At 40.5% G+C, this 24,850-nt stretch overlaps 1 long non-coding RNA gene across 7 annotated transcripts in view; it reads right to left on the reverse strand.

The window, feature by feature from the left end:
• The window catches only part of LOC308058196, a 60,707-nt gene continuing 35,857 nt past the window's right edge, over nt 1-24,850 (reverse strand). For 6 of the 7 annotated variants that reach the window (XR_013925712.1, XR_013925713.1, XR_013925714.1 and 3 more), the window contains one exon: nt 1-24,850. This exon is cut by the window's right edge. This is a non-coding gene — a long non-coding RNA (uncharacterized lncRNA). The other variant, XR_013925717.1, reaches the window with a different exon arrangement.

Below are 24,850 nucleotides of genomic sequence, written 5' to 3' on the forward strand. Positions count from 1 at the left end.
CCCAGTCATATTTTTTCAGTGGTGAAAACGAGGACTACTTTTTCCTTTATCATATTTACTTTAGTCTGTGGGCGCTGAGTAGTTCATGTAAATTATGCAATGTATAGAAGATAGGCATTGCTTTGGTTCCAAGTTCCCCCAAAATAAATAGGTTAGTACTAACGTCTTTGAGTCTGCCCTTTCAGTAACATCCAAACTCCTGTAGATCACTTCCACTTTTATTTTTAAATTTATCTTGACTTTTGATAAAATTAACAGAACAGTTATGCCAGTGGGCTCTGTAAGGCACACATAAAATAAATGGATACGTAAAACCTTACGGGTTATTGTCCACAGATTTTTCTTTTCTGTTGATCCCCTGCTCTCCTTTCTGATGGGCAGTCCTGATTCACTATCATCAAACTGCTGTTGGTTATTTTTTGCAATCATCCATCAGATCTTGTTTGTCTGGAGTGACATGTGCTTACTCGTTAATTAGTAAAGTAGGTCTGCCTGAGGCCTGAGTATTGCTGGGCTAAGTTGTATTCCTATCTCTGCTCCTTTGATATCTGTCGGGTAACAATTGTAAATTTGGGGTTGTATCTTACAAGAGATCATAAAATTTGTTTCCTGATTTACACAGATGGTCAAAACAGGCAGGCAAAGTTTTGAAACACAGTGGTTGTCCTTTCTCTTTAAGATATTTTATAATGGCCATTTGAAAACTTTCCAAACTGTACATTGAGTAATGTGGCTGTGATTAGCAGAGTTATGAATGGCACAGCCTATTTATCTAAATTGATTAAAAAAAAAAGGGGGGGGAGGGAGGTGGGGGGCTGATGCCTGTGCTTGAGAATCGACATACGAATATTTAGTCAATCCGCCTTAAAGTATAGCAAAGCTGTATTCTCTGCCTCAGTGAACAGGACTTGCTGCTGCTTAATGTAAGTGAGCCTTCAGTGCAGGGTCTGGAGTGTGTATAGATGCTTGCTTAAAATAGATGTGGCGATGTAAAGTGTTAAACACACATCTTGTGCGGCATTGCAAATCCAATTTGGATGTGAAATTGAAGTTTTCATTTGTCATAATGAGATTTAATTCACAGACAACGAAAAGGGTATGAAAGAAAAGGATACGCAATTTGGTTGTACTATACAAGTAAAACCTGAGGTTACGTAAATGGCCAAGGGACACTACCAACACATCTACGTGGCATAGATGCGGTAGTGGCAATGGTAGAGCCAAACACCCAGTCTCAATGTACCCTCCCACAGCTGGATCTTCTGTTATTGATATACTAGAAATATCCCCTCTAGTATGGAAAGATGACAATGGTTTGCCATATAGTCTGAAGTTTTGGAGATGTGTGGCGTTTTGGAGATGTGTGGGATTTTGGTGTTTTATTAGCCTTTTGCAAAGCTTTATAACTAACTCAAGTGCCTGGTGGGAACACAAGTTGCCATGAACTATAAAGTAGCTAAATAATTTCTGCTAGTAAGGTAGACTGCCTTGGTGTTGTCAGATCTATTGGATGTTTTCAGACTTTTTTTTTACTTAGAGGAAAGTGCCTCTTAGCAAGGATGATCTTGCTTTAAAGATGTTTGTAATTCTCACTATGAAAGCTTCCCCCAAATTATCTGTTTAGTATCTGTGTAAAATAAATGAGAAAATCCTGAACTAAAACAGGTGATGAGAGTCAATGAATTACTTCAAGCTATAGGGAAAGTAATTCCCCACAGAATCATTTAGGCTATCAGCCTCCGGTCTACAGCTGAGGGACTGAACTGCATAGTGTTATCTGCAAGTGAGAACGCAGCAGTATGGACTGCCAGAGCATTCCTACTCCACCAGGGCTCACAGCTTTTCAAAGTAAATGGGCATGGTCAGGCAAAGGGTGGAAACAGCGAGCCCGAGCGATGCGTGGCATGACCAGACAGTTTCCATTATAAAGCCTTCTACCTCTTGGTGAAATCCTTGGGCTAAAATACTTGTGTAATATTCCATCCTTTTGTTCCAAAGAGGTGAGTCATGTCTGGGATCCTGCAACGGTTCCTACAAGGGAAAGACTGAAACTGCTGCTGTTGTAGAAGAACTGAATTAAATAGTTTTTCCTCCCTTCAGACCAACATTTTTAACTGGAGGAGAAAACTGGCAGATATTCTGTCAGTTTTCTGTCTTGAAATTCCATTAAAAACAACAAAGCCTGTCTCTGAGTTAAAGGTGGGACTTGGATAAATGACACGATTGTGTCTGCAGATGAATGGATAAGTTGACCTTTCGGTCTTTTCAACTTGCTTGCAATGACTGATGTCAAATTAGTATATACATAGAAAAAACCAAAACAACCCAACAAATTGCATTATAATTTATGAAGCAGCTGCCACGCTGTTAATGCAACATAGTCAAAGGCTGTTTTACTTCAGATTGTGAGGGTTTGGACATTTGTGCTGGATGAGAAGAATGGCTGCGTCTAACCTGGCACGCCAGCCCTCTGCGGTCTGCCTCCCAGTCTGCCGGCCAGTCCCCCTTCATAACCTTGGAAATGGCTCAGCAATTTCAAACAGATTTGAGATGGGATTTAATCACCTTAATTGCTAATGAGGTCTGTAAGCACTGGGAGTTGGATAGAAGGAAAAAATTCCTGTTGGTGCCCACACTAGCAGAAGCACTGTCAGGAACCATCAGTCACCTTGTGGGTTTGACAGGAGCTGCTGGCCCAGCCCTTGTCTCCAGCTCCAGACTAACGGCTCCACTCAGGCTGCTGCAAGGGCAGAGCAGATGGCCGGGCTTGTTGCGCTGGAAGGAGGTTTAGGGGACAAAGGGCACAAATAGATAGGAAATAGAGTTCTGCTACTTTTGCGGCTCGTGGAATAAACTTTTATTATTGGAATGGCTGAGCAGCCCCACAGGTTGCTTTCTGTCAGGGTGAGATCCCTCTCACCCACCTAGTTTTTAAATTAGGCATCAGTTTGGCATGTGCGCCTTTTTTGGTTTTTTTTCCCTACCGCAGAAAACTTATAAATATGATTAGGGATTCTACTAAATGTTTCTTTCATTTTAAAGACATGCATTGAATATGTATGTAATATTAGTGGAGCAAGGGCATAACTAGTACTTGTGTACTGCCTGTGGGGATCAAAACATAACCAGACTGGTATTTTATGCTCTGTGTATGTTTTAATGTCCTTACAAATTGTCTTCACTTGACTTTGAAAATGGTCAGAGGTTAAACTACCATGTAACTGTGTTGTGAACAATATTCCGAGATACAGCAGCTGGCAAAGAGAGCACAATAGCTCAATTTCATAACTTGTGGCATGTCTCTGCAGAGTGGATGTGATTTTAAAAAATAATATAAAAATCACAATGCATGGGTGTTAATGACAGATCAGTGAACGTAGAACCAAGTTGCAGCCAGCAAACTCCAACTTTCATGCTCACTTGCTTAAGTTCTGGGGCGCATCAGCTATTTTGAAATCTAGTAGATGCTTTTAATTGTTGTTCAGTAACCTTTGAATGTGGCCCCTGAATAATAGGTGGAGGCTATTTAATCTGTAACTAATATTTTGGTGGTCTGGAACAGAGTGTGATGTGCTAATGTGGAAATAAGGTGCTGTACGACACAGCAGCCTTGTCTGATGAGTGAATTTCAGCTTTCAGCCTGGCTCTTTTGGGTTTTTTTGTTGTTTATTTGTTTAGGGGAGGGGGGAGTACTGAAACAAATATACATTACAACAATAAACAGTTGGCTGCAGCTCTCATGAAGAGACAAAGTCAGTCATGCCTAATGACTACAACAGACAGCATTTGTTGTCCAAATTTGGACTTCATGAAGCATTCCAGTCAGTAACATGAAAGACAGGAAATATCTTACATGTGCTGCCTTTGGGGAACAAGAGAAGATAGGGAGGTCAAGCATGGCTCTACTACATTTGCTGATAAATCTTTTCAGTAGTGGGCTTTTTTCTTTTTCTTTCCCTCCTCCCTCGCTGAGCAGTGTGGTATTGCCTGCAAAGCAGTGGGAAGATCAAACAGCCTTTCAGCCAGCTGCTCAACATTGGTCACTGCCTTTGAGAACGATGAACCCATCAGCGCAGCCGAGCGCTGCTGTACATCACCCAGCACATGCGGAGGTAAGCTGCGAGTGACCTTGAGCGCTGCACCAACAGCATTTGGCCAAGATCAGGAATAATGTCAGTCCATTATCTCCCAGTGCAATCCAACAAGCTACTGGAGACAGTGATGACTCTGGAACAGTTTTTAACTGCTTGGGTTTGAAAGCACATCTAAATTCAATCTAGTGAAATCTCTCCAATGTTAGAAACCCCTACTGTTAGACTGACAGAGCCCCATGCCTATATTACTTTATAGTCTTTTGTACTAATACAATAGCAGACTTAAGAGGGTGTCATTCTTTCTGGTATCAAAATGTAGGCAAGTCACTAGAAAAATGCTGATCTTGGTGTGGTCATGAACATAGTGAAATTGTGGGTTTTTTCTTTAGAAATTGTGAAAAGCTGTAAAAAGTGGCAACTTTACAGTTGCTATCCAAACACATCATGAGATAGCAAATCACATTATGTGGTTCCTAATGTTTTGGCTGTTATTGTTACTACTAGAACGAAAAGTTAACTTTGGCTGCTTCACGGATTACTGAGGAGCAGGATCCCTGTTCTGGTTGTCTTAAAAAAGGAAAGAGTAGAAGTGAAGGAGTAAGTTTCATGTGGTTGATGGACTTCTCTTGCTCATCTATTCAGTTACTTTATTGTGGTGATAATGATGATGATTTTCTATATGACCATAGTAAAAATTAGCCCTTCTATGTCAGGAAGAATACGGTGTCTAGACCTTTAGGTTAGAGGAAGTAAAGGGAAGAATACAGAGATGCACAGGCTGAATCTCACAGTAGAAAGTTTTTCCAGTAATTGCACTGGCTTCACAAGTTCTACAGGCATGCTTAGCTATGAGCATGTGATTAAGCAATTTGGGTTGGAACGGAGGTGTTTATGAATGGAAATGACATAATTGTGTCCCTGGTCCTGTGGAGGTGTGCCCGTGCCACCGTGGCTCGACGGCAGTCCTCAGGAGGGTATAAAACCTTGGAGAGCATTTGCTGCCTGCCATGACACAGCTTTGGGGTTCTGTTTGGACATGTTAACAGTTTAGGTTAATGGTTTTGACTGACTTTAAGTGAGAAATTTAGGGATTTCAGCTCTTCAATGGATAATTTTCTTTTAATTCATATTCAAGATATCTTCTTCTGTCCTTATAAAGAAATCTTGTGAGGTTTCTGATTCTAGACTCTGTGCTAGGAATGCTGATATGCATGGAAAAAATAATAACCAGTATATATATATATATTAAAAAAAAATACATACAAAATGGTTGGTTCAAAATGTGTGCCAGAAAAAGAGAGGGCAAAGAGAGGGTGTGTATTTTTTCTGTTTCCTTAGAAGCTAGAAAACCCTATTTGTTTATTTTAAAAGTTGTAAGCCTTTTTCCTGAGACCTTTTCAAATACAGTATAATAATCTATGGAGTTTAGAAATACCAGGGCCAGAATAAAGACAGGACTTTACCTATGCATACCTAGGGTTTCATCCAGCTGGGGCTGGAGACGTACCTAAGCAGGCAGTTTTGTGCTGGATTGAAGTTCTTCCCCATTTCAGCTGAAGTCAATAACAGAATTCAGAATAATTTTGACATTATAGGTTAAGGGATGCAATCCCCGCTTTAAAGTGCAATAGCCCAGAGAATCAGCAAAAAAACACTTCCAGAAGTTTGGATTTCCTCCGCACAATGAATTGTCAGTACATCTTGTTGCCCAACAAGGTACAAATTAGGTTGCTCGTTTCCCAGCTGCAAGTTATTGCTGTGGGGAATGACAAGCATCAGCAAAGCTGCTTGTGTATATATATATTTCTAGACTTTAAAGAGCTAGTGACAAGGTAATTGTTTGATAGATGCAATATGTCATGGGATCGCTATCCAAATAACATGAACATCAATATTTGGTCATATTGTCTGCGTATGAGCAATCTATCCTCAAATTGTGTCTGAAAGCAACAAAACCACATTTTCTCAGGAAAAGTTGCATTTGCATGTTCAGTGGAGAAAAATCTCTGCTGGTGATAACACGTTGTGGTCAGGTTTCTCAAAATTGCTGAGTAACTTCTGCCAGACAAATACGCACTGAATATATCCTGTGAAAGCTAGGCGTGCGCTTGGCTGGCAAAGCACAACCCTACTCAGACATGCATGTTCTCCAAATGAACTCGGGGAGTGAGTCTTGGAATTCCAGTTCAGTGAGTTCAAACTCGCGCTGCTTTGAGAGGCACCACTGAGTTAGTGAGTAGGATCGGTTGGTTTAATTTGACCCTTTCAGAAAGCAAAGTAGAAAAAAATCAGGCAGATCAGTAGTGTTGCAAATGTCCATTTTTACTTTGGCCTGTTTGCGTTTTTCTCCATAATCATGTTGTCATTAACATTTTCTGTTGAAAGTATAAAGTGAGCAATCTTTTCATTTTTCCAATCCAATGAAATTTTTGGAAGACAAACTGAGTAACGTTTCCCATAAATCAGAAAGTGTTAATGGTACCAGAGAGGAGGGAACTTTTTCAGTTTGACAGAAGATTTTGCTCTTTTAGAAAGTTCTCTCTGTTGTGTTTTTGTGCCTTTGGGCCATCTATGAACGAGTTAAAAGGCAGTTTTGATGTATGAGGTAAGATAATGATCAATACTAGATTTTAAAGCATTTAAGAAGGCTTTGACCGTAGCAGTGTATGTCTTTTTAACCAATAAATTAGAAGTCTATTTTGTATTAATAACAAATACAAGCAGGCTTGAAATTTCTGTAAAACATTCATTCATGTTTCCTGTGCACATCAGTGAAAGACAGCTGTGATGTTTTCCTTGTATTTCCCTGAACCAGCCAGCATTTCTATTTAAGCAGATATTTTCAGTCCTTTACAAATGTATTTGAAAACGTGCGTCTGGCTAAGAAGGGACGTGACCCGGAGACTGTTGGAAACACGGCTATAGCATAGCATATACCTTTGGCACACATATATGTGATAGCTCGTTTTATAAAAGGGATATGGTGTGGATTTTTCTGTTTATGGCTGATTTGCATGTATAACTTAGTGATGAGGCCTGGGGAGATCCCACACTCCAGGCTCACTCTTGCCACATCACCAGCAGCGTATCTAGCGAGGGTATCTGCTCCTTGTGTGGAGGGCAGCAGGTTGTCGTGGTCATGTCATAGCTGGGTGTCTGGGGACGGGTGGATGCAGCAGCAGTTGCTGCCCGCAGCCAGATACGCCTGGTATGTGGCTGCAGTACTTTCCCATGTGGGATGTGTTTGCAGTTACGACAGGGAAAGTCAGCAGGACCCTCACTCAGGGAAGGCAGGGATGGGTAGCTGAACAGTTTTTCCAAGGTGCAGTCCTGCACCACCTGGTCGCGGAGGGGGGCCCCTCAGCAAAGGCTGCCAGGGGGTGGGCAGCAGTCCAGTGGTTTTGCTGCTGCAACAGGCTTTTGGTCTCTTTATGTGTGGTATGAAAGAGTTGCTTTATTTGGATATTTTGTGAAAAGTAGTTTGTGTCATTTTTGACGAGCAGTAAGGTTTCCAACACTACCATGTGCAAAACAAGACACGAGGCCAACAAGCGAGCCCTGGTAGCTGGCTGAGGTGCTGGCACCCATGTGGCAATGGTGACGGAGCGCTCAGCCTCAGCTGCCTTATCCTGTTCCTCAGCTCCAGTACATGTTGCAGGCTCCTTTTTTCGGTCGGTTGGTTGCTTTTCAGGGGGGAGATTGTTTTGGTTGTGAAGTGTGCTGTAACCTCAGGCTTAAACAAGGCGGTAAAGGGACTGCGTGATGACAAAAGCAAAATAATTCTGGAAGGCTTTAAATTAACAAGGAAGTTGCTGTAAAAAACTTACTGAAAGCTGTGACCCTTTCTTTTGTGGACACACCTTAAGTCTTTGTGAAATTCCTTCCAGTTCTCAGGGATGCTTAGAAACAGGGCAAGCAGGTCCTCCTGCAGGTTGGGCTACTTCACTGCTTATACTAAATCATTTATAAATATCTTAAGTAACATGGGGTTTGATAGAGAATTGCCAGGCAGTTAGATATTCACCTTGTGTCATTATAACTAATATTTGCATCTAATTTTGGTTGTGGTCTCCTATTCCGTTTTTTGATGCAAAAAAGCATTTCCCTCCCCTTCCATGCCATGCTTTGTCGTGAGCCTTCACAGAACTGAAGTGAATGTTACCTAATCCCTCACTCATCAGTATGGTTTCCTAAGCAATTCCCAGAGCCGGGAAATAAACACAAGGCCATTACACAACAAATCAACAAAAAAATCCCAGCTTGCTTTTGTAGATATCTGAGAGTGGAAAAAGCAAAACCATTAACCTGTTCACAATGCGTTACCTTAGGCTCTGTAGATACGTACAACTTTATTAGACTTACTATTAACAAATCTTCCCAAAGGAAATTAATTCCTTTTCTTCAGGAAGTCTCTCTGATTATGAAGTGTTGTTTCTGGCTTAAAAGATTATTTTATACATCATGCATCCTCCCACTCAGATGTTAGTGTCTTGAGTCCTGCATCTTAATTGGCTACATATACATACCAGAGTACCAGTCATTGTTCTGTCATACCTGGCTACCTTTAGGCTTGTTGTTTCTTGCATGTCACCGTGTTCCTCTATTTGTGACTGTGTTTGGCAAACACCTACAGCTAATGATACAGAAGTGCAAGTCTTCAGAAATATGACAGAGAAACTAATCTTAGGAAAAGCGTTATGGATTTTTAAATGTTACTGCATTTAACAGAATCACATTGACCTTCAAAGAAGTTTTTCCAAATTGAAGATGCTCTGTCTTAGCCTACTGTTCCTGTATCTGTATTATATTGTAAAAGGCATGGTCACTTCTGGGTAGGTCCTACAGAAAGGTTAGCTTCCTGAAGAAAGACAAAGAATAGTGCCAAAGTCCCAGCCGGGATCCAGACATTCTTGCAGGGTGGTGCACTGACCTTCTGTGTGTACTTCTGTTCTGGTTTCTTTGCTTCAGGTTCCAGTGGTGGGCAGGGTAACGCTGCAGCACATGCCCCGAGCTGACCTTGCCAGCTTCGCCCATCCCCATGCTCAGGGATTTGGGCTGTCTGGAGGCCAGAATGCAGCTGCTTTTCCCCCAAAGCCCCTCTGACACAAATGCATCTTGTCTTTAAGGTAAGTAGCAGTTAAATAAGGAGTGAAATCTGCATTTCTCATGTAGTTTTTCATAAATAATTCCACATACAACAGCAGATTTTCAGCAATGAGACTGGTGTAGCTTAATCAAAAGCTTCACGGAGACCTGTGGATCAGAGCTGTGCCAGCTTACAGCAAGCTTTCAAAGGAGAGCAGCTCTGGCATCTTGAAATACAAAGGGCACACAAGGAGCATGGTGTTTCTTAGAAAAAAAGTCCTGTGAACTACAAAAAAAAAAAAAAAAAGAAAAAAGAAAATAACATCTTTATTAATCTGAAGAAAGCAAATACCTGAAATGTGCCTTGAAAGATACACCAGCTGCTCAGGCACCTTGCTTGTTTTACAGGGAAAGCCAGGCAATAGGGCACTGCATTTTCACATGTGGTTGGGCCTCGGCCACTGTGAAACAATTACCAACAAGAGGGTATTAAATCTTGAGTGTGCTTAACTGAACTGAAAATGTTTCAGCAGGTCCCAGATCCCAGGCGAGACACCAGTGACTAATCCACTCAGTTCCCAGATTTGCTTGTCCTCTTTTCCCTACACTTTTTCCTGTACCTCTTCTCTGACTTAGGTTTGTTTTATGGTCTTTGTAAGCGTGAGGAGAGCCAGCAGGACTGATGGGGGTGACTGAAGCTGGCACCTCCTCTGTGCAGGTTTCCAGCTGGCTATTTTCCTGTCTCACAGCAGAGTCCCCAGGCTGTTCCTGCTCAGATCAGGTGACGGTATCAGCCACCGATCAGGCTCTTGCAGGAAGTTACATTGTCATGAACCGAAAAGGAAAAGATAAGCAGATCCTTGTTTTAATTATGTTCTGAAAGGGGGACAGAAATGCTGGGATAAGACCACATTGTCCATCCTTAAAAGAATGGTGTACTTCCTCAGGGACAAATGTGGGATTTGCATTCAAAATCTATTGACTGTTATTTTTTGTTTCATGTTTGTCAAGTTGCGATAGCAAGGTCAAATCAGGATTAATCAAAACTGGATATTTTTTGCAGGACAAAAACTTGCAAAGACTTTGAAGAGGGCTCATGCATTTAAAATCGGAAGTACCAAGGGAAAATGGACTTCTGAAAGTTCAAGGGTGGGAGTTGGGCTATGTGAGGAGGCTGCGCTGGCCTTCCAGTTTGGAGTTTCACAGCCTGTGGTTAACTTGAAGTGTGTATCTGTTGATTTAGCTCTTTACAGAGATCTCAGCTGGGATAAACAGGTTGTGGGATGTGTGGAAGGACCTTTGCCAGCAGCTAAAGTCTGTCTCGGAGGCCAAGCTGCCCATGGGAAGGGACTAGCTTATCCCGATATTGGGACGGGATCAGTATTTGCACATCTGAATAGCAGGGCTCTGCATTCATATTCCAGTTGAACCTCAGCTGTAACACAACCAAAATAAAGGGAGAGCAGTATTGCAGCCTTATTGAATTCATGTTCGCACCCTGTTTGAAGCTTTTTCTTTTGTGGACCTGAAGTAAAGCAGCTGTTTACAAGGCACGTTATTTTCTCCTATCTATTTCAGTAATAGGCAAAAATACTTTAGAAAGATAAAGCCTCTAATTAGATGTTCCCAATGAAGAATTGCTGCCTGTCTTATGCTGTTCCCTTCAGACTTTTGCTGTTGTTTAATAACTCAAGTATGTGATTTGTAGCATCCTTCTGGGGGTAGGGTCCTACCATGTAATGTCCTTTTTGAAGGCTGTTTGCAATATGTAGCTCTGAGCCTCCTCTGTTCAAATTCGTGTTGCTTTAAAGCTGTTCCTCTGATGTACGCACACGTTCTGCTTATATCAGTTTATCAGTTTCTCTCCTGGGAAGCTTGCAGGAGGTCTATTCGTTTGGTTTTTTTTTTCTCCTAAGCTCAGAATTTTACACCGAAGGAAGACCGTGGGAGCAATTTTCATTAAACTGTTCCCAAACCAGGCTGTGGCACGGGAGCTTAGAATCCCTTAGAATAAATGCCACCTCAAATAGGTTTCAGCAGGTTTTCCCTGATAGTTTTCAGCTATGGGTGCATGTAAAATATTAGGTATTATCCTTTGTTTAGTGTCGCTAGTGCCATACCATATAGGGAGTCTGCTTGGCTGGTCCTAAAAAGCCTGAAGTTGTACTTGACGCTCTTTCTTATAACAGGGTCCTGCATGCTTTCTTCTCTCTAGAAAATGGTTCAGTGTTATTGGTCTCTTTCCATTATTGCCCCATTTTTCTACTTTTAACATATTTTTCATTAGCGTGCCATAATTCATATTGAAATTCAGTGTGCTTGCCCGTGTTTAAACTTTTTGGTCTTTGCATGAGCTCTGATTTTACTCGCACACAGACAGCAGGTTAGCTATAGGAAGTCTTACCGAGGATTCGTGAATTTTATCACTGTTACCTTTTCACTGACAAAAAAATAAAAAGGGGAGATGAAGGCATTCCCCTGCACACACCTTCCCAGGTTCCCAACCGGAATGACATCATGCCAGTCATTTCGTGCATCACAGGACCCACAGCAGAGTGAGGCACCTCCATCAATCCCAGCCGTTTTTCCCCACCAGCCTCCCCAGCTGCCCACAGCATCGGTGCCAGTGGGGCAGGACCCCCCCCCCCCCCCCCTCCAGTCTTGCCCCATTTCTGCAGGCTGAAAAACCCTGGTATTAGCTTTCTGCTTAAATTTCCAAAGGTTAATTTGCTAATTTCCAACTCTTAAAACACGTTTTGACCTGCCTGCGTTTCTGTAAATACTGTCGTTGCATCTCACAGCTATTTCCATGATAAAATGACTGCTCGCATGGTCTCAAATAATTGGAAGGAATAAAAGAAAAATAGTCAAGACCAATGTTTTTTCCCATTTTCTTGACTCTAGATGTTGCTCATTGAAGATGCAGATCTGCTGGAAAAGCAATACTGTCTAAAAAGAAAACAGATTCTTTTACTTTCAGACTAGCATTAAAAAACAATCTCTCAAAAGAAATTGATTGAAAGTTCTCAAAAAAAAGAATGTGTTTCAAGATGAATGGGAAGACAGATGTTGTTTAGTAATGGATAGTGTATTTTTAGGTAGTATAAACTTTATGGAAGTCATAAAGTTTTATGAATTTTAATGAATGTCCTTCTCAGATGAACTTGGATCTTCCTGACTGTATGTTCTCTGGGAAGAGGTCACCAGATCTGTTCCTAAACGAGAGGAATTTGCAAATGGAATATTGCACAGGTTTGGGAAGAGAGTTTAAATAAATCCTTACATGCCCTTCGGCATCTGCACTGTGAGAAGTGCACAGGCAATATAGCAAAGCCAGTTGCCTGACTTTAGAATTCTTTTGATTTTCCTTAGTGTCCAAATACTAGCAAACCTCCATGCTGTGCAGGATTCATCTGCTGTCACAGGAATTTTACTCCCTTTCTTGAGACAAGTAAGACAGGACCCACACGCTGTTCTTGTATGCTGCAAGTTGCTAAACTTCAGATTCATAGCTGAACTTCTGCAAAAGCATCCCTGAAGTAGCTGTGTTGGTGTCCTAGGTGCTGGCTGGCATCCAACCCATGGGTGTGCCTCCACCGAGCCCGACATACAGTATGCCAGTCACCTCGAGGCGCACGCTGAATTTAGTTCCAGCTATATAGCTAAGGACACCAACCACGCTAGAATTGCTGGTTCAAACCCCGTTACATTTATGGATCAGGCTTGCAGTATTATTGTGTGAAGTGACACAAGATCTGTTTCAACTGAAACTGCGAAGTACCAATTTTTTTCCTGTTAACTTTAAACTGTTGACATGGTGCTAAATTCAGTACACTGAAGGTGTTTCCATGTGTCACTTCTAATAGGATACAGGTGTCAGACAATTTAAGATTATTTCAAACCTAATTTTCCTAGAGTGAAGATACAAACAGTTACACCAGAAGCAGATGTTGGGCCTTTCTCACCCCTCCAAAATGTGGTTTGGCATCCATCCAGACTAAGTCTGTGGGGAAAAGAGAAAATTATATTTAATTTTGGCTTGCTTGGTTTCCTCCTTTCAAAATCTACATGAATGTGCAATAAAAAAAAAACCAAACCACCCATCCCTTTTCCCTCTGCTTACACAGGGACTAAGTATCTTGTTGCAAACAGATGGAGTACAGGCAGGTTGGGATGTGAACGCTTTTCCATCTCCACGCTATCACTACATGGCCGAAAATCTGGCATGAAGTGCTGTCTTTTTCTGTTTGACCTCTTACCCCTGTCTCTATTGGTTACTTGTCTAATGCAATGGTTGGAAGTAACAGCCAGGAAACAGAGGTGGCAAAGACTGCACCAGGGCCTTGCCTCTGGTCCACCTCCCTTCACCTGCCTGGGGTGGTCACTGGGACTCAAGAGAAACCATAAGAGTGTCTCCTTCCCTCCTCCTGCTACTATTTTCCCTAGTTTTTCTTATTTTTTGAAGCAATGATCCTTTTCCACCTTGTGGTGTTCATGAAGTTTTACACAGGACTGGAAGTAAAATCCCAGCTACATGGCATGGATACAAAAACTAGATCACTTGCTGGCACTGGGCTCTCCTGAGGATGGTACGTGTTCTTCATCAAGAGTAGCTTCACCGAGTTTAGTTACACGTCATCAGAACTCATGCAGGTGACAGAAAAATGGAGCTCATAATCCTGGTATTACAACCTTGTAGAAAAGAACACGGTGTGAATTTTGGTTTCTGCTGCTCAAATACAGCTTTCTTCACCTGCTTCTAATAAATGGATCTTATGCCTATAAGTCCCACTTGTGCTACAACCGTATTTAAAGTCAAATTACCATACAATGCTAGAGTTGAACAGTTTTAGTCCAAATAACCACACATTAAAAAAAATCCTTAAGGATTTCATAAAATATATTGTGGAGATGGCTGTCCTTTTTTTTTTAATCAGTAGTTGTTGGTCATGCAAATTCTACTGAAAAGTTGCCATCGTAACTGAACAACAAATCCTTTAAGAATTAAAAGCCATAAATGTATGCTGGGAAGTGAAGGAGCACCATGTTTATATTATCCTGTCCTACATCCCAGAGGAAGAAGGGCACGAAGTCCCTCTACATGTGGTGAGGACTCCACAGACTGGTAAATACGTAAGGCAAGAACCAGCAGATGGAGGACGCGAGGCATTAGTGCTGCTGCTCCTCTGTGCAGCGCTGGTGCAGATTGCACCGGGAAGGTTCTCAAGCCAGCTCCCTGCCGAGGCCACCAACAGAGATGGGTGAATGTGACCGATAGAAAGCATCGAGTGCTGGCTTGCGAATCAAAGGCAAAACTACGGAAATGCCACTCTGCGAATGGGGTTTTAACTGCGCTGCCAGGAAGTTATCTAGAGGCATTTGAAGACCAACCCAGTAACAGGAAATTAATCAAAAGCATTTTTGAGCGGATCCTTAGCTGGTGAGTGCTGCTGTGGCTATTTATACCGCTGAACTACAGCAATTTACCCCCGTTAAGGATCTGCTCAGATGTCAGATATTAGCCACTGCCAGAACAAGTGACCTTCCTGCACAGTGCATTAAGAACAAAAAGATGGAAATTCCCATTTTCCAAGCGTGGTCCAAATAAACCTCTGTGCTCTTGTTAAACCAGCTGTGTTGAAGAGGAATGATTATAATAAGCCTTTTTTTTTTTTTTTTTTTTTTTAAAGTCTGCACCTGTCTCTCCTTCCGCAGCTGAGGACACACTGGAATCTACTTCCCTATAGACCTGAGCCTGTAAAAGCTTCAGGTGGAAATTAAATTCATCATTATCTACATCTATTTTTACTTAACCACTTAAGAGGAAGAGTGACCTGAAGGCCAGCAGTTACTGGAACGTGCAGTAGCTAGTCACCCCCAGTGAAGAGAACCTCCCCCATTTCTCCATCCCCAAATACCTAAGATTTGGTTTAGTTTTCACTCTTATGAATGTCAAAGTCTTGCAAAGGAGAGAAGATCTGCATAGCCATTTCCACCTAGGCAGAAAGGTTCCCTCTCCTCGGGCACAGCCATACGGATCAAGGCAGTACTTCCATTTTGCAAGAAACATAGAGAAGTAAGTGTGATTTTTCTGAAGGATTTAAGACTTTCTGAGAGTGAAACTGGGTTCAGCACTGTACCTGGAGAAACATGAGACTGCAGAACTGTCATTTTTCCTCCTAAAGGATCCTTTTATTCTAAAATGTTTAAAGTCGAGTGCCGTGAGATATTCCACTTATTCATTCTACGTAAACAAGCAGTGGGATTTCTGAAGTGTGGGTTTCATAAAAAGTATCTCCCCTCTTTCACAGGAATAACTTTTTTATTCTTGACTTTGTACTTGATTTTGCTCAGTTAATTCTTACACGTGGATCCTTACACATCCCCCTTCAGAGTTGCAGTTTCTCCATATTCCCTCAGTGGCTATTCACCCATGAACATGCATAGTGCTAGCAGTTTGATTTCTGGCATAGTGATACAGGAAAACTAACAGTTTCAAAATTTGCATTATTGAAATTTTTTTTTCATCCAAAATTATTGGATTTCTCTGCCTATAAAATGTGATGCCTGGAAACTGACTGGCACTATATAAGCAAATTATTCTTTTTACAGTAAGTCAGATGTCCCACATAATCTTTTTTTTTCGGGGGGGTGGGGGTGGGAATCAAAGTAGAACTTGAATTGTTTTGTGACAAGATGCTGTATATGACTGAGGCAAGACAACATGATGCTCACTGAAAATTACTAGCTAAAAGCATGTGTAGCACTAAAGCATGTCAGAACAGGGTAAGAATAATAAGTTACTGTCTAACAAAATGCTGGTTCATGTTGACCCAAAATGTCATGCTAGATTTTACTCTATGTCAATGAGATATCAGGTTCTCAAAAGATTAATTTTCCAGGGGAACTGTAGCTATTTCTATTGTAGATTAATTCTACCCTTGTCACTTTTTGTGTTGTGGGGTTTTATTTTTGTGTCTTTTCACTGCCTACCTGAAATAAGGATAAAATTAGATTTTTCAGAATAATATTTTTAATGCAAATGCATTTAATGCAAACAATATCTCTGAAAATGTCTTGCCACAGAATAAAAACCAAGCTAAGCAAGAAATTAGGAAAACTCTTAAACATTTTAACAGCTAAGTTTTAGAAAGATGCCAGATTAATTGAGGATATTTTACCTCCTAAAAATAGTAATTAATGTATTTATCATTTGTAACAGTAAGGAACTCGTAAGATTTTTTTAAATTTCAAGATGGTACTGGAACTTTGTGTAGTTTGATTCTCTGGGTTTTAAGCAGAATTACATCCACAAGTGCAGCCATCCAGGATTATGACTGCATGATAGAAAATGACCACTTTTGGCATACTGATCAGCTAGTGAATAGAGTCTATAAAAAATAGGGATACGAACTAGAAAATGTTATTAATAAATTTTGTTTATGGTTATTTAATTTTAATTATAATACTTTAAAGTTATTTAAATCTGTAACTCCATCGTATGTAGGTTAATGTAGCATATTTTCCACAAATAATTAGGCCCTGGTAATATAGATCACTACGGAGCTGGTAATTAAATCTTTGATGAGTTTCAAAGTGATTGCTCAATGTGCACGTGGCGCATAAAAAGTACCTTACTGAAAACTGAACTTCCATCGTCATGACTTCCCAAATGTTTCTCTGGTATCGTCCATGTTTAATTTTCCTTCAAATTCAAAATGGCAATGTTTGGAATTGAGTAATTGCCTTGCAATTACATTTTCTCTGTAGGTAGGAAAACCGTTAATTTTCACACGTGTTTTCCTGTGTAAGCAATATCAAGCAATATTTTTCTATGGATCGTAAAGACCCTTAATACTATTAATGCCATTACGCCTCACCGAATAGGGCGCCAGTGATACCCATTTCAGGTGTATTCTTCTCTGAAGAGGTGGTACAGGGTCTGGTCTTACAGCTGTAATTTCGACACCATCACGATGGCTGAAGGAGAAGTTCCCCTGGCCACTGACAACAGAACAAATCCCTCTGCAGTATGAACTCTGCAAAAGGATTTCACGAGCCAGAGGAAAGTTTCTCTGCCATTTATCCATTATTCTCATCAGAGGTTTTGTTCACATCTGTGCCTTCTCCAACAGCGCTCAAAAAGTGGCACCCTTGCAGGGGGCCCTCAGGGGTGCCAGTGCCATCTTACCTTTGCCAGCAAGCCCCCTGGCCCACCTGCACCTCTGACAGCAGAAAAACGGGGTGGAAGGGGGTGGGCTTTTTTTCCCCAGAACAATTTCCTTGTAATTGAATTACATGTTCAAGACGGGCTTTCACTGCCTCGTGTTACAACATAGGAGCTTGCAGGTTTCCAGAGATAAGCAGGCTGGCTGTAGGCAATTAGAAAACCTCAGGGTTTTAAGAGTCTAGTCACTAAAATATGTTACAGCTCAAGTCATTGTTTAACAATCCAAGTCTCTTACAGCTGTGAAACACTCCCATCATCAAGTAGGTCTCTGGGACTCCCTCAGGAACGGCAGGCTCTAGATATCCAGCTGCTAGGAACAAAAATAAATCTCTTTGAAGACTTATTTGCCATCATATTGTGTGAGGACTTAGAAAGGCTGAAATATTTTAATCATTAATCTCCATTCATCAAATCTTGTCATTCTTAACAAAACTCCAAAACAGTTTCAGCTGTGAGTTGAATGTCGATGACACCAAACTCTGTACATAGATATCAATTTCGTGGCTAAGATATGCCACACGCAAGACATGCCTGTTTGCAATCGGAACAGTTCCTGCCCAGGCGGAGACACTAGAGAACGTTTCATAACTCATTATTATTTATGCTCTTGGCTATTGTGGAGGGGTAAGAGCAGAAGTGTAATAGCTATTGATCACAAACCTCTACTAACCAGTAGTACAATCTTTTTCATTAATGGTCAAACTGCCTATGATGACACATAGTGTTTGCTGTCATTGCTGTGGTATAATAGCAGTAGTAATCGCCGCTATGAGAAGTGATCGCCTCGCAGAAGAATTCATTGCAGAAGCTGGAGTTTGGTTGGGAAAAATATCTTAATGCCTGATCAAAAACTCAACAGAACCTGTAGGTCTTTATTTCAGTGGGGTGTGAAGAAAACCCATTTTTCTTCTCGCTTTTCCGAGCTGCTTGTTTTAGTTACTGATAATGTTCCTGGTTTTTTTCTCAAGATTTTATTTTTTATTGCTGACCTAAAAAGAAAGGAAATAAAAAAAACAATTTTTTATTTGGCTGTAGTTAAAACATTCCTTGACCTTTTCCTTGCTAGTGCTTATGAACATTAGATAAATGAATAGCAAACATATTGCACAACTTAGAGGTGAGTTCTTAATGACTTAAAGACTCTTAGGCTGGTGAATATTTCCAAAGGGACCCCAACATCTTTCTGTAGACTGGTTTTCCTTATAGCGTTCCTTCTTTTTTATAAGCAATGTTTTGCTTCTGCCACCCTTCCACCCTTCTTTCTTGAGCAACCCAGACCATTAATGCCACATTTTCAGTGTTGCACCAGTCAGTCTGTGACGTGCAGACAGCAGAAGAAAAGTTTACTGCGTGTGGGAAAACACGCTTGGTCTCTATATGCACGAATATCTGAAGCGTGCACTTCAAAGGAGGAACAGTTTATTGCTGGCCAAGCGCGTGGCTCTTGCATGAACAACCCAATGATTTTTTGCTCTTCTAGGAGACAAACTCCTCCAGACTTCACAAAAACTTGCCTCAGCCCTTGTTAATACTCTCTGCCAGAGGGACAAAAAGCCCTGCAATCATTTAGGGAGAAAAGCCTCATCCCACTTCAGAGGCAAGATAACTTTTGGGGTGCAGAGGTTAGATCGATACAGCATGGGAATGAGGAATAAAAAGTCCTAGCCCAAGAGTTATTTTCAAGGGCTTACATTTTCTTTTGAAGCATGAGCCAGAGCCCATTGTAGGCTCCTTGGAAATGTTCACATTAACATCAGTATTTATTTTTTCTGGGTTTTGGATCTATTAGAAGCAGGACAGAGAATAATGTTAAAATTGCTGTAAATCATTAAAAATATTTCAACCTGCTCTTTTTTTTTTTTTTTTTTAAGCTGTGTGGTTTTGTCTGTGGTTTTATTTATGCCCATTGCTGCAAGTAGGAATGAGAGCCTGGGCAGTATCATGCAGAGTGACAAGGAGACTCCTGCAGTAGCCCTGCTGACCTCACCTTCTTTCTTAGTGCAATTTTCCACCGAGTTCTCTGTAGCTTCTGATTTTTTATTTAATTTTTCCCTTCCAGAAAAGATTTTTTTCTGTTTCGTTATTTCCAAGAGCTTTCTGTATGATTTATTTTCTATTTTCAGTACTCGGTGAAGCAGAAAAACAATGTTAGTCTTTGGTGGCCAGGGAAAATAACAAGATCGCAAAGGTGGTCTCCAGATGATACAGCCCTCGCCAAAGCAATCGTGCCATTCTGCAAATCTACGACAGCAGCGCGGCTGGCAAGTGCAGGTAAGCTACCTTCACTGAACGTGCTAAGAAATCACCAGCAGAAACACGTTCCAGCTTTGGCAGTATTCAAGTAATGGCTATTACTGCTCCAGGGAGGAAATAATTAAAGCCATTTCTTGACTCTGACAGTTTGATACTGGTGGTTTTCAATAGCAAATTACCAACATCTGAACAGCAGAATTCAGCTACTGCAGCAATTATTCAGCAGGGCTAACCACAGAGGTGCTAGGACTTTTTCATTTTCTAGATGTCCCCTAGTTAGATGTGACCTACAATTGAGACATAAACTACACACGATGGCAAACTAGGTCTCTTGCTTTAGAAATGTAAATGAAACCATATGGAAAGCTTAATATTCTGTGAAAGACCCAGTGGCAAATGCATCAAAGAGAGAAAATGAAAGACTGGAAAGACATCTGAATGGGTTTCTTAATTATGTTACAATTTCAAGTTTCCAGAGCAATTCAGAAGTAAAATTTGTACAATTCGTTCAATTTCACAAAAATGATGGCTTTTCATTCCCACATACTGTTATAACTGTTTTGCATAGTAAACACAAAGAGAGTGTGACTGTACAAGCTGAAAACTCACATCTACGGCCCACAGCAAGCAACACAATGCTGCATGTTTTTGTGGCTGATGAAAGAAAAGGGCAGCAAAAAAGTTAAATAAGCTATGTGTTTCTCTACCTCAAATACCCCTTTTAACCACTATCTAGAAAAAATAATACAAATCTGAGCAGGAATGAGAGGCTGTGATATGAAATATATTTCTAAGAGAGAATTGGGCTTGGATTGATACCTTCTCATTATTCCACTACTTATGTTGTTACTAAGTTTCCGTCAGGGTTTTCTGCTGTGATCCACTTTGGTCAAGGATTTACCGATGCCTAACACTTCAGGTCAGTTTGTAAATTAGCACTGTCTTAGCTCTGTTTCACTGTTACTTAAGCTTCAGAAGCCAATCAAGGCATAGTGCAATTGCTGTACAAATATGCAGTCATTTTAAATAAGCTTCAAATTTCAGAAATTTTTTGGGTGGCCTGGAGAGGAATCAAAATAGCTTGTACACCCACCATCTGATAACTGAAAGGCTTTAAAGTATCACTGAGATCTCTGGTTACTTTGGCTGAATAGTGACAGCAGGGCAGACTCAAGAAAGAATATGCTGATTTCTAAGATAACGAAGTAATGAACATCTCATTTGCAAATATTTGATCTGTGTCAGTGCAAAGACAGGAGTATAATCCATTGTGAAATTACTCGCCTGCCTGTTGAGAATTGGTCTACATGGCAGGTTGTCCTGGGTCTGCTGCTGGGTGGAACTTGCGCTAATCCTGCCTCCAGCTACTTCACTGCCAAGGAAGGCGAAGAAAATGATTATCATGCATCAACCTCTTCTTGTCGTCTAGTTATCAATGCATTTGCACGTAAGGGCAGATCCCCGCCTTTAGGAGATTTGCGATAAAGGTTTTATACTAACTGTGCAGTGTGGGATAACAGGCAATTGAAAAGGAGTTGCTTTGCATGACTGTGCAACCTGAACTGAGCCAAAAAATGTTACGTGACTGAATACACAATTTGTTCTCATGTGTTTATTTCCTCTTTTAACATTTCCACATAAATACTACTTGTAATAAGTTTGTACTTCTGCTACAAAATGAGCACATGGACTTTGTTAAATTGTAGAAACTTGTATGTTGTAAGCACAAAGTGTAGAGAGAGGGTGTATAAAAGACAGTTTCTTTCATTTCAGTTGTGTTAGAACCGTAGAAAATCAAACAGTAGTAAAGAAAACTTAATGCTGCTGCTAGATTATAGTCTAATCAGCTAACTAGGCTCTGGCAAAATCACCTATAGACACTGGACAGTTAAACCCTTACTTCTCTATAAAAAAAAAACACCCAAACATGCTTGAACTCCTAGGAAATCTGAGCAAGTTACTCAGAGTTAGATGAATTTAACTTAGATATTGATACGCATTTAATTGATTGTAGACAGTTTTCAGTTCTCATTCCAAGCAGTGCGTTGTGCAGATTATGGTCAGATTTAATCATTATCCGTCATGCAAGTCCTCCTTCTCAGGAAAAAGTAGGTCACTACATTTTTTTTGCGGTACTGCAAAATTCAAGTGCTGCGAAGAGAAATAGACTGGGAAATAGTTGCAGAGTTTTGAAAAGGAAGAGAAGCTGCTGTGTACAGAGTCAGATGTACATTATATGGAAGAAAAAAGCTAGGTAAGTATTCTTTTCCACTCATAATCATGATTTAACCTGAACGTGGAAAGAGCAAGTCTAGATATTATATTCACATCAGTAGCACCTTAAGACACTGTGATGACTTATTGCAGTGAGACCCTTATGAATCAGTATTGATTGGCCACTTACTTTAAGGCTACTTAATTAAGAGTAACATGATGGCCCAGCTTCCAGGCAAATCCACAGTGCCTTGACTTATGAGTGTGTTTTGGGGGAAAGGGGTAAGGATAAGGTGTAACGGTTATCCTGACTTTGCAGTTGAAATTTTTCTCATGTAAAGTTAAATTAAGAGTTTATTGCACTCATTCAGTTCCTCTTTATAAACTAAAAGGACTGTTTTGTAAGTATCTAGGCTGTTTGAGAGGACTTTTGGCTTTTTACCAGGGTACCTGGCTGTCTCGTTGAGTATCAGGGTCATCCCGGGGCATCCAGCATGAAGCTGTCTAATGATAAAAACAAATTACTTCCCTGTAACTGGGGTTGGAGGGAGCATAAGTTGCATTGCTGTTTTGTCATGTGGATCTTTTGTGTTTCTGCCAAATGTATTTAGCCCCACAAACATAAAAAGTTGTAGCTATCTGTTTACAATAGTTCCATTTGGGGAAATCCACTGAGCTAATTTGACATGTATTTTTTTCCTAGGAATCTACATAATTCATTCCTTATTTTTACCTGCCTCTTGATGCTTGGGGAGCAGTCATTTATTTTTTATCAGGTTGGTTTAGGCAACAAGTTGAACTGTATCTTGACAGCCTGGTGTATTGTGTATGTTTGTTTGACCGGAGCCATGTGCAAGTTGCAGAGCAGAGAATCCAACCCACTGCGTCACTAACGAAACCCTGGGGCTTTGCACCTCCATATATTTCTGTTTCTCAACAGCCAGTGAAGAGGAAAAGTAAGGGAAATCTCACAGAATGAATGCCATAAGGAATTGTTTCTCATCTGCTCATATTTACACAAAAATAAATATAGGGAATTATGCCTTTAAAAGTTCAAGCCTTTGAATGGAGATTTGTGCTTAGCAGGCATAAGTCAAGAAGTCACTTGCAACAGAACTGGGTTTGTTTTTTATCATCACTCGCAATATCCTGAATCTCTGCTAGCTATTGCAAACAGTTTGGTGAGCAAGCAGATGAGATGTCAGAGGACGAAGTATCACTCTCTAAGGGGAAAGTCTTGGACATCGTTAAGATAAAGGCAAGACGTAGTATAGAAAAGTGTGATTTAGGCAGTGAATTGATTTTTTACATATAACATTTCTCCAAAAGCAAGAAACAAACCCTAGAAAATATATTTTTTTACAACTGATGCTAGAAGAAACCAAACATTTTTCATCTCCTTATTGTACTAAATGATAATTTGTGGTTTCTGAACACTGGAAGTAAAGCCAGAGAACTTCATAGTTTCTGGAGAACTTTTCTGATAAACTTTTAATTGAAGTAATGATCTTGGCTGAAATCATCCACTCTTCTCTGTTTTATTCTTTTTGTTCAAGTGTATTAATTTCTAAGGAAAACTGGCAGCCATCAGTTCTCTGTATTCAAAAGACTGAATTTTTGAAGGTGTTGAAGCTTCGAAGGTACAGAACTAGCAGCTTGAAGTGTTTTGTCAGGAGTCTGAAAAATTATGCTTTGTTTCTTGAGCCATCTGTAAAGGCACTAAGTTCTCCCAACAAACATGTATTTGTAAAGAGTTGAGAATGAAAGGTATTTTATTGAATACAGAGAGTATTCTTCACTCTCCAAATCGCTCGCTTACTCATTCTTACCCTTCACTCCTTTTCTTCATCATATTTCTAGCATCAGTGTTATGATTCCTTGAGGGATGGAGTCTCTGACTTTGTTTCAGGAAAGACCATGGTACAGTTGAGCTTATGAGAGAATTGTTCATGCCCTTGACGTGAAGCTGTATCGTGCTTCTAGAAAACTGTCAGCGTTCATTTATCAAAGCCTTCCATTCCCTTCCCTAAAAATCTGCGCCGGGTTACATCCAGTCTGTTACTCCACCAACAGCAGAGCAGGCACAGGGGAGGGAAGAGCTTTCCTGTCTTTCTAGTCCTGGCCATGGTTAATGCACAATGGTACTAATTCTTTCTCTGGGATTGCTTTAGTGACTGTGACAATACAAATGTGACATTTGTTCATATATATGAAGATAGAGAAAGAGCAATTGTGACACAGACCTTTGGAGATGAGTATATGCTGCTCTCTGCAGCTCTCTGTTAGCGCTGGAAAAGTGCGTGTCTGTGCTCTAGTACACATTTGCGCGGGGAGTTAACAGGGCAGAAGCCCCCAGACTTTTGTGTGGGTGAAAACATTGCTGCCTGTGATCTAGCATTAACACAGACAACACTAATAAATTGCAGTACTTACTGGGATGTTTCCCTGTCCTATTAAAAAAGCAAATTGTATAAAGTAGTACTTCTCTCCACTGCCACCTAGTGAAGTTATTAGACTGTATAAAGACTTTGACGCTCTCAGTTGAGCATTATAATAGCTTAGCAGCATGCGGGACTTTGTGCAGAAAACAGAGTTCAAATGCAGAATAGCTAATATTCATCCTTAGCAGTAATAGCAAATAGTACAAAATAAACGAGGTATAATAAATTTAATTATAGAATTCTAACAATGATTACAATGGTGGAGATACTCACAGGGGTTTACATGTTATCAGAAGAGCAGAACTGACTGGCAGCACCTAGACTCAAACCACAAAGTTTTAAATAAAGCAAAGACCGCATCTCTGCAGGCTGTTAGAATGGTTTAAATTCAGGCCTTTTTTCCCCAGAAAGTACACAGGTTTCCTAGGGATCAAACCAATATAAGTAAACAATAAAAATGTAACTTTTGTGGTAAACTTGTGGCTTCTGTTTTGTGAACCATCCTAAAAGACTTTAAGCTGTAGTTGAAACTA

This window comes from Falco punctatus (assembly GCF_963210335.1).
Source record: "Falco punctatus genome assembly, chromosome: 1".
Lineage (NCBI taxonomy): Eukaryota > Metazoa > Chordata > Aves > Falconiformes > Falconidae > Falco > Falco punctatus.